The following is a 7869-nucleotide window of genomic DNA, read 5'->3' on the forward strand; positions in this document are numbered from 1 at the left end:
TGATCACTCTAAATGTTAAAAACAAATATTACATCATCTAAAGTTAAAATTACAAGACTACCCCTTTAACTTTTGTTATTGTTCGACAGGTTTTTTCATTTTATGTGCAATTGGTTATTCTCCGTTACTATTCAAATATATATATATATATAATCAAAGAGGATTTAACAAGGATATATTTAACTTTTTAAGTTAATTTTTTTTTTAATAATTCATATATTCAAATACATAACATGTATAAACAATCATGAGTGTTTACCTAAGGATTAACATTGTAACTTGGCAAGTAATTGTAAAAGAATCATGTTATTAATTATTTACAGTTGAAAATTTAGTTGAGAATATTTTACCACATTATTAAGTCTTCCATTATAAATGGAAAAATATAATTTAAAAAAATCAAATCTGTATTAAAAAAATATATAAATATGCTTACCTATGAATCTATTGCCCTCAAGAAAATTAATTTTACAAAAATAAAAGGCTTTCTGCTTTTGGGCTCTCAAATCGAATCCCATAAATTTAAGATATATTTTAAAGATTAAACATTCGCTATTCTCCTTTTTTTTTCGTATTTATATTAATTCAAATATTTTAGAACTGATGATATCAGGATCTGTCCAAAATTCTTCATCGAAATCCTAAACAAATTTTGATCCAAAAAAAATCCAACAGAAACTTCTTAAAAATTGAACTTACCATAATTTTTCTGCACTGAAAATAATTATAACTAATTAATACTTAAGCTGTTTTCAGGCAAAAAATTATAACTAAAAGATATACCAAATTACCAAGTAAAGGTGTGAAATAAAATAACTATATCCATTAACATAATAAGATTTATCCATTGGGCACAACCGTTCTTTTTAAAATTAGAACATGTTGGTCTTTAAAATAATATTCCAAACAAAATATTATGAAACCCTCACGGACTTCCACCTTAGAAACGGTAAAGCGAATCCTGACAGACAAATAAACAAAAAACTAACATGGCACTCACTTAACTTTTTTCATTTTGCTTTGAAATGATTGAATTATTATTTTATTTTAGTATTATTGCTATCTTTTAGAATAAATAAACGCGCTTAATTATTTGACATATCACCATAATTTTCCCTCAATCATTACTACAAGACAAATAATCCTGTTGTTTTCGTTTAACTGCTACTTATTTTATGTCGATATTTCCCGATTTTTATTTAATAAATCAAAACTTCCAAAGGACCCCTCCATATGCATATGTATGGTAAATTTCACGTTTATCGTGTCTTCTAAATTTATATCCTGAAATCTTGGGAATCCAATCACGACCCCTCCTTCTAAAAACAGGACAGGCTAAAGATTGTCTTTTGGTGAGTGCGGCACCGCAGAGGAATTAAATGCCTAACCAAACACAGAAAAAAAACTAAAGATGGCACCAGCTAGCTTTTCTCTTTTTTGGCTAATATAAAGATTAAAGTTCTTTTGTCATTTTTTGTCAATAAACAAACGTGCATAACTTTTTAACATTATATTTCAGCAAAAAAAACTTTTAAGATCATATGAGAGATCATATATATATATATATATATATCCACTCCATATGACCGACAATTTTCCCTCGATTATCACTACAAGACAAAGAATACGGCCTTTTCCTTTGTTGACAATAAACATGTACTGTTGTTTTCTTTTAAGTGCCACATATTTAATATCCGCATTTCCCTATTTTGTCATGTTTGTCAAATTGGGACTGTCCTTTTCTTGTTTTCTTGCAATATAAACTCTGAGTCCTTTTTTTTTTTTTTTCAATAAATTGTGACTCTTCTTTTTATTTCTCTTTTTGATGCATGAATTGTGACTTTCCTTTTTTCCTTTTCTGGTTAGTAAAATTTGACTGGCTTTTTTTCTTATTTTGGTAAGTAACTAAGGTCTTTGTTTTTTTTTTTTTTTTTGGCCAATAAATTGTGACTGTCCTTTTTTCTTCTCTCTTTGGTGCATAATTGTGTTAATAAATTTTGACTGTCCTTTCTTTCTTGTTTTGATAACTAAATTGTGACTGTACTTATATACATATCCGCCTCCTGCATAATTTGGGTATGCCTAATTTGAGTATTTTGCTCTTAATATTTAAATCATAAATATGTTCGCTATGCACGTAAATACGATAATATGTGGTCTAAATTTCCCTGCATAATGCTTGGTAATATTTTGTTCACTTTATTTTTGGTCCGACATAGTAACCATATTCATAAATATATATTAGCTTTAACTTTATTAAATCCACGTATAATTTTATTATAATAAAAATTTATCAAATCATTTTTTTTTTTTGGAAAATAGAAGTTATATAAACAAAAGAAGAAAAAAAAATCAAAACGGTTGCAAGAACCAAGAGGTATATATCACATTATTTATCGTTCATCTTTTATACAGTAGTGCAATTAACTTTTTCTTTTCCAACAAAGAGCCCAACTAGCCTGAGAAAAAGTTTTAGTGGTTCCAACTCACACGCATAGATCCACATGTGAGCAGCAGTCCTATAGAACCATTGTACAAAGTTTTTCTTATAGTTTAAAGTCTTATAAAGTTTGAATTATAAATATATACCAAAAGTAGTAACTCAGTAAAACGAAACTTCTTAATCATTATATTTGTGGATTAAAAAATTAAGGTTTAATTTGACAAGCCTTGTTATTATTTTTGATGATCTCATGCTGCTATGCTGTGTAATCAAACCTTTAGCCAAATACTTATAATACTACTAGAAGGCATCCTTTTAATATATTAAAAAATAATTATGGGAAAAATAATAATAATAAATAAATAAAAATAAAATGAATTTACTTATGTTTAACATTGTTTTAAACAATTCTAACAAATTGATATTTTTCTTAGTTTCACAAATTCTCAGTTTGTAAGTAAATTAGCAATTTTCAGTTTGTAAGTAAATTAGCAATCTTAATTAATCTTCAAAAGTGTTATATATATAGTAAATTTCATTTTAGCCCCTTCAATTTTGTATTTTTTTTTTCTAAGAAATACATCTTTATTTTAAGATATATATGATGTGAAAAATAATTGATTAGTAAGTAAATAAATAAAGTTATAACTGTTACTTGTAAATGGGTTTGATTTTTTCTCTTTTTTTTTTTTTTTGGATAAAAAAGAAAAAAGGTTTTAGAAATGTTATCTTGAGTAAAATGGATAAGTTAACCAATAATTTGACTAAATAAGATGAGAGTGAAACACAAATAAAATTTAATGGAGGCTATAGTCACTACTAAAAAAAAGCCTTTCAGCGACTAATGATTTTGATTGCAGAAAACCATATATTAATCATTAAAAGTTTTTAACAACCAAAAAAATATAATTATTAAACATTATAACTAATTGCTTTTAATTATCAACAAATATTTGATCGTTAACACTGAACATTTTTAACAACCAGATTTTGTTGTTTTGATGATCAAATTTTGGTCTGTGAATATTTGTAAAAAAGTAACATTTATATCAAATTTGGTAATATAAAACTATACAAATAACCAATTTCATAATTATAAATGACCAATATTATAATCACTAAAAACAACATTTTAAAACCAAATTATTTGGTCATTAAGTGTAACATCCAATATCAAAATATTCTGTTGTATAAGTTTGATCAAATGAACTATATGTGGATTCTAGATTGACTTTTTCAATGATCAATATTTTAATTTGATTGAGATACCATAATATAAAACTCGACGATACAAGTTCATAAACTGGCAACATGCCGAATTTTGAGTTGCGAATAAAAAATTATGATTTTAAGAAATTTTAAATATCAATTTTATATCAATATTCAAACCAACTATAGCTTTTTTAAATGTAGGTCTCCATTCAATGTCAAATCCAACTATAGCTTCACCCACTTCTCTATTCTTTGCTTCAACAGTCTTTAGGAGCTCCATTGCAGCTGCCTCCATTTCAACTACAGTCCTGCTATATGTAATTTAACCTCCAAACTTCATCACAGGGTATCTCATCGTCAAATTGGCTGCTTTAGGAAAAACAAATTAAAATTCAACATCACTCATATTTTCCAAATATATAAGAAACATACAAGGAAAACATGGAAATGATATCCGACTTATCAAGTAGAGAGGCAAATGGTGTGCAAATAACTGAAACTCATTAAATCTGCGGCAGTAAGAGTTGCCGATACAGCCAGAAAGCGAAACCATATCCAATATACAAAGGAGCTTACTTCACACCCATCAAAAGATAGCACCAACTCAATTTTAATATAAACCCAATAGCCAATATTTTAATAGCTACAACATTAGCCATCTCCAAACCAGTAGGTGACATAAGACCCACTTGCTAAAAACAGTGAGCTCTGTAAACTCAATAATAAGACACAAGCAATCAATTCTCCACCTTGTTTTGTTAATTTCCATCTTTGATCAGCTTCAAAGGTTAAAAAAAAAATAAAAAAAAATAAAAAAAAAAGAAAAGAAAGAAAAAAGAAAGAAAAGAGGAAGAAGAAGAAGACTTGAAAGCAATAGAAATTACTGCAATAAATTCAATAACAATGAGAACCTTCCATTTCTAGAGACATCTATAAGTTCAACAGACCTTCCACATTACAGCAAAATCTACAGGAAATGAAACTTGTACTAAAAAATATCTAAAAAAGATAATATTGTTTAATTTGATGTAGTTTGGCTTTCATTTTAAACAATAAAGTAAAACTTCTAGTCATCACATATACACTACACGTTTAATACATTTAGCTGTCCTTTTAAGAACACTCTTCAGGTGTCTTCAGCATCATATTTAAAGATACGATTACAAGTCCTCTCAAACCTAAGCAAAACTGCTTCCATGAATCATAAAAATTGAAAATCTGCATTGAATTGCATATAGCAAAAAGACCATAACTCAGCACACTAATTAACATAAATTCACAAGAGAAAATTGATTAAATTACAGGAAAAGAATAAGATAAGAAAATCCGGACAGAGAAAGCTCAATCAGATGGACTTGAGTTTTCATGTGTGTGTTTCTTTTTGCAAGTAAGTAGGATGACTGACATGTCACCTCAGCTACCACAGCTTCCTTCTCAATTGGATTCATTGAGCAGGTTGAGTACAACATTCTGCCACCAACTTTGAGCAAAGATATACCTGCAGTAATCAATATGACCTTCGCAAGTTAGTGATGCTCTTTGGAAGGCATTCAAAAAAAAACAAAAAAAAAAAAAACCTTGTTAACTTAAAAATCTAAAAAGAAGTGTAGTGGGGGAAGAAAGAGAGAGAGAGAGAACAATTTCTGAATGACCATAGTTTGGATAGGCATACAACCAACCAATATGACAACAATTTTAGTTTTACCCCATTAATTGGTCAATATAAAGCCTTGCAAATACCAATAAACTTGCATTAACTATTTTAGAATTAAGATGAAGTTAAACCTCGTTAGCCTAACATTAGACAGAAGTGACATATTACATAACATACAAATTTTTCCAGAAAATAGCCATTATCTATCCCTTTCTTTCTGGAATATAGGTCCCCATCATATTCTCCCGTGTCAATGGAAGCCAAAAATACTAGAAAAAATTAAATTCAGAAAATGGAAGCCAAGATCTCAGGTGCATATATAAAACTACTTAACTAGCAATGAAATGCTACGAAAAGTAATGAAGGGAAACAGAAAAACATTGCTAACTATGATTCGTAGCTCTCGATCCCACACACCGTGTGAATAGGCAGTCCCAGTCCAAACTCAGCTTGATTCCTCCACATACTTCCAGAACCTCCACTCTCCCTCATCAGCTGCCCCAAAACCCACTTGTCTCAAAATATACAAACCCAAAAATCAAAATCAAAACTTTATCACAATGAATATAAACTTCAACCCAAAAAAAAAAAAAAAGAAAACAGAAAAGAAGTCGAAAATTCTCAAAACACCCTGTTGAGAGCCGAATCGACGTCAAATTTTCTCAAATCAACTGCTCCAAGTCCCAAACATTGAAATCAACATAGGAATTGTACTCGTCGTGGCCAAACTTGGGAGGTAAAGTGATAAATAGCAACTCCTCCTCTGCCAAAAATTAGCAAATAAAAACGAAAACAATCGGCTGTGATTAAAGGGGATGGTGAAACAGAGAGAGGTAAAAGGGAAAGAGAGGAATAGAGAAATAGAAAGGGGAAAGAACCTAAGGGAAAGAGCAAGAGGGGCTGCCGATGGAAGAGCACACACCGACAAGGACAACTTCAACGATCGGAGAGGACACTTCGATATAGGGCACAACATCTACTGGGGTCAAGGACCGATTGGATTGGAGATTGGGTTGGAGGCTGGGTGTTACAAAGGAGGACTACAGCAAACATCATTTGAAAAGGGAAATGAAAATGCGGCGGCAAAACTTCCCTCCCTGTCTAAATGAAATTTCACTTTACCAAAAATAATATAAAAATTTAATAATTTAATATGAAAATTTTATATATGGAGTTTTATATTTCAAAAATAATATATATATATATATATATATATATGTATATATATAGAAAGTGTTAATTTATTTTTTTGAATGTTATTCACAGTTAGTTAATAGTATATATGTAAATGTTGGATAATTTTAAAATATAAAAATATATTTTACTAAATAATTTTAAAATATAAATAATATATTTAATTTAAAAATATAAAAATATATTTTACTAAAAAATAAAAATAAAATTAAATATATAATTGCTTGTTCATAAAGAATTGGGAAAGACGACGAATCAATAATTAAAAAAATGAAAATAATGATTTGACAAGAGATATTTATAGAAAGTCATATAAACAGTCTAATTACATATATATTTTAAACTAGGGTTAGATTTTTTATATTTGTTGGGGTGAGTGGAGGGGAGTGCACCCTAAAAAATGCCTCGATCAGTTGTCCACCATAAGTTGACTTGGTCACACTTTAATAGATAAAAAAAAAAAAAAAATTTTAAAATTCAAGAACCAATATTTTATAGTTATAATTTTTTATTCATTTTTTATTATTTTTGGAAAAATGTATGTGTAATGTCTCTTAAATATTTATACCGTTCTTGATAAGCAAATGTTATTTTTTTAACCAAATTATATTTTTTATTATTAAGAATCAAAATATATTAATCTATAAAGTTCAAGCTATTTGTACTAATTACCCTTTTAATTTAATCAAATTTATATATACTACTATCATTTATTTATATTTTAAAAGTGTACATCCATCTACATGGACGGATCCATACAAGGCTCGTGCCTTTTTCAATTTTTCTTTTTTTCTTTTGTTATAGATTTCAAAGAAAATTGTAAGCATTTATACTAAAATATAATAACTTGTAAAGTTTAGAGGGTATTTGTGCTAATTTTCCTAGTTTTAATTTTATCAATGTATAATAGTTTTTATGAAAAATTTTAAATATAATAATATATATTTAATCTATCTAGTTTTGTTATAAAGAGGACTGCATGCACATCATAAAGTAAAAATTTATAGCTAAATATAATTCTGAGAGGATCAATTTTGCGTCAGAGTGGACACTCTATTACATAACAAGCTTACATGCTTTGCCACAAAACTGGTCTTTCCAAAATAACGTTTGATATTAGATTTTCATCTTATGAAATAAATTTGTTCTTTTCTATAGCAAAATGACTATTTGTATTTTTAAAAATTAAATCGATTAAATGTGATTATTTGATTTACCTTTAACCATTATTAATGACATATTGACATGGCAACTTAATATGTTACCAAAAAGAGTTCACTTTTCTATAATATAAGAAAAATAATAAACGTAATCAATTAATATTTGCCAAGTCAGCATAGGTCCCACTAATCACTAGTGGTGGAAA

The 7869-nt window shown here is 28.1% G+C and overlaps 1 long non-coding RNA gene across 3 annotated transcripts; it reads right to left on the reverse strand.

Moving 5' to 3' along the window:
* Positions 1-4854: 4854 nt before the first annotated feature.
* On the reverse strand, positions 4855-6401 carry LOC112492950 (uncharacterized). Of its 3 annotated transcripts, XR_007243122.2 has the most exons (3): positions 6188-6401; positions 5727-6072; positions 4855-5153 (listed from the first exon to the last, which is right to left on the reverse strand). It is a non-coding gene; the product is annotated as an uncharacterized LOC112492950 (long non-coding RNA). The 3 variants fall into 3 exon arrangements; XR_009640817.1 differs by having other exon boundaries at positions 5698-6401; XR_009640816.1 differs by having other exon boundaries at positions 5689-6401.
* Positions 6402-7869: the final 1468 nt, after the last annotated feature.

The sequence above is a fragment of the Ziziphus jujuba genome, chromosome 9 (genome assembly GCF_031755915.1).
Source record: "Ziziphus jujuba cultivar Dongzao chromosome 9, ASM3175591v1".
NCBI lineage: Eukaryota > Viridiplantae > Streptophyta > Magnoliopsida > Rosales > Rhamnaceae > Ziziphus > Ziziphus jujuba.